At 37.3% G+C, this 2670-nt stretch overlaps 1 long non-coding RNA gene across 2 annotated transcripts; it reads right to left on the bottom strand.

Annotated features, from left to right (window-relative positions):
* Positions 1-417: 417 nt before the first annotated feature.
* Positions 418-1835, bottom strand: LOC113126017 (uncharacterized). Of its 2 annotated transcripts, none has more exons than XR_003295236.2 (4): positions 1409-1835; positions 1076-1286; positions 778-960; positions 418-591 (listed from the first exon to the last, which is right to left on the bottom strand). It is a non-coding gene; the product is annotated as an uncharacterized LOC113126017 (long non-coding RNA). The 2 variants fall into 2 exon arrangements; XR_003295237.2 differs by having other exon boundaries at positions 778-956.
* Positions 1836-2670: the final 835 nt, after the last annotated feature.

Genomic DNA, 2670 nt, shown 5'->3' with positions numbered 1-2670 from the left:
TCCTGAAAACAAATATGGAACCAAGTCATGAAAAACTCTGCTCTATTGAAGCTGGATACAACTGGCATTTATAGTTTGCTCACTGTTCAAATAATGTTTTTCCCTTCCTGCGTTTACCAGTGGGAAAGAGCATTAGAGACGTATGTTAGAGAGAATGTGAAATGATAAGTGTGTATAATGTTTATTTGTTGTGTGTTGGGTAACACTGTCCTCAAAAACATTACTGTTAAGCAAAGTGAGCTCTATGGTTCTAACTAATCTGTTTTCTTTTAATTCTTTAATTCTTCTTCTTCAGTTTGTTTTTTACGTCTTTGGCTAATTGAAATTTTAGAGACAATGTTAATAGTTTCTTAACTAGCATAAGAAAATAATACAATCTACATTGTTAAATATTGAATAAATTAAATAAAACAAGAATTTATCTTTCAATAATTTTTATTATCAATTAAAAAAATGAATAAATGATATAGATAGAGCAGATCCAGGTAGGGATTCAAGGAGGCTTTTTTCAGAAGAGGAGACCAGGCGTGTTCAGGTTCATATAGCTGGTGTAGCACCGTTAAAGGTCTGAAGTGTTAGAGACCAAGTTAGCTGAAAAATAAAGAAAACCAATGTTTTAAAGGTTTTCTCATCTGGACACCAGAATTACTTAACATTGTCAAGTCAATTAATAAAAAAAAAAAAAATATATATATATATATATATATATATATATATATATATATATATATATATATATATATATATATAAAGTCATTTTAGTATTAACAAACACACCTGATAAAAATATTTTGGAGTCATCCAGTTTTTGCTGAATATGTGAAGATTTCAGGTGAAGCTGCTGTCAGTCTGAGGACTGAGGAATGAGAGGGAAGGATTTGAGGAGGCTTTTCTCAGTAGAGGAGATCAGGTGTGTTCAGGCTCAGGATGGACTTTTCCAAAGGTTTGAGACCCAGCTAGCTGACAAAAAAAAGTTTTCAGATTTTCTGTGACACCAGAATTACTTACTGTTTTGTCAAGTCAATTCATGAAATATGTGTATTAAGTCATTTTTATATCAATAAAAATCACATACCTGATACCAATATTTAGGAAACCACCAATAGCTTGAAGAAGACGTGAATTTAAAGATTCCAGTTTTTAGCTGGAGTTGTGAGGATTTCAGGTGAAGCTGCTGTCAGTCAGAGGACTGAAGAATGAGAGGGAAGGGTTTGAGGAGGCTTTTCTCAGTAGAGGAGATGTTTAGGTTCAAGATGGACTTTTCCAAGGGTTTGAGACCCAGCTAGCTGACAGAAAAGAAAATCAAAGAATATTGTAAAATTTATGTCATCATTACACCAGAACTGTTTTGTCAAGTCAAGTATGTATGACAGATAACAAGTATTCTTAGTATTAAAAAGTCACACACCTCATTTAGTAGACTAGACTGAGACTGTAAGGAGGGTCCAGTTCCAAGTAACATTAGACGATTGAGGAAAGAGAGGAAGGTCTTTGTATGGGCGGCCATGAACAGGTTCTTGCAAACTGTTAGTAGACTGAGGAGTGGGAGGCAGGACTTTGTGCAGGCTGAACTTGACTGTTGATGTTGTCCGGCAGTAATTAGAACAATTGATCTCTTTGGTGATGAAGTGCTGGATCACCCAGGAGAAGCTTTGCCCCATGTCCTGTAGAGATCACTACAAGGTGCCTTGCAACCACCCCCATGAAGTAACTATGTGTTTTAGCCAATGGCCCAAACCCTGTAGCAAATGTTGTCTTACAGAGGTTTTGAGGCAGAAATGTGGTCTGTTCTTCACTAGACCACATGTATTTGAGAGAAAGAAGTGTAATAATTAAACATTCCCCATTCAGATATATTTAGCCACCAGCTAAAAGCACTGACAACCACCTGATCCATCCTAGAAAATTTAAACTGGCAACAAGAAGACCCTAAGTTTAGATGGACTGACCAATTAGGGCCCTTCTATGTTTGTTTGCAAAAGTGCTATTTGTTGGCACCTGGACTTTGCTTGGTGTTCTTGTAGACGTTTCGCCTCTCATCCGTGAGGCGTCTCCAGTTCCAACTGACTGGTGCAGACTCCCAGGTGTTCAGCCTCCGTGGAGCCGTAAACACCTTGAGGGCCGTGGAGGTCACACGTGGGTCGATATCCCACTTGACCAGCCCGTGTGTCGATAGGGTCACACGAGTAAGGAGACAGGTTCAGCTGGAGACCTCATGTCTCCAGGTCTGCCAATTCCTTTATATGCAAATATGCAAATACTCCAATCTTTTCATTATTTTACTCCTTTTTAAGAGAGGGTAATTTTATCTTCTCTGTGAATCTGCCATGAAGTAAAATCCAAGAAAGCCACACAAACAGTGAAATGTTCAGGTGTTATTTCATTAACACTAGAAATGTTTGACTCCAGAGGTGATATTATATTATGGACTGTGTAATGTTGTAGCTGCAGAGTATTCTTCATATGTTATTAGGTTAAGGAACTAGAGCTAAGTGAAGGTTTAGAAACTAAAACTAATAGAGGTTTAAGTACACTAAAACTTTGTGGTTATGTTCAGGCACAAAAATTTCAGGAGGGGCCTCCTGGGTACAGGAGGTCTCAGAAATGTTCCCTCATTTTTTGATTGTCTGAGGACCATAATTTATTTTCATGTAGCTTTTAAATGTCTGT

The sequence above is a fragment of the Mastacembelus armatus genome, chromosome 11 (genome assembly GCF_900324485.2).
Source record: "Mastacembelus armatus chromosome 11, fMasArm1.2, whole genome shotgun sequence".
NCBI classification, from domain to species: Eukaryota; Metazoa; Chordata; class Actinopteri; order Synbranchiformes; family Mastacembelidae; genus Mastacembelus; species Mastacembelus armatus.
Note: the sequence above shows the minus strand (reverse complement) of the source record. Positions and strands in the feature narration are given on the sequence as shown.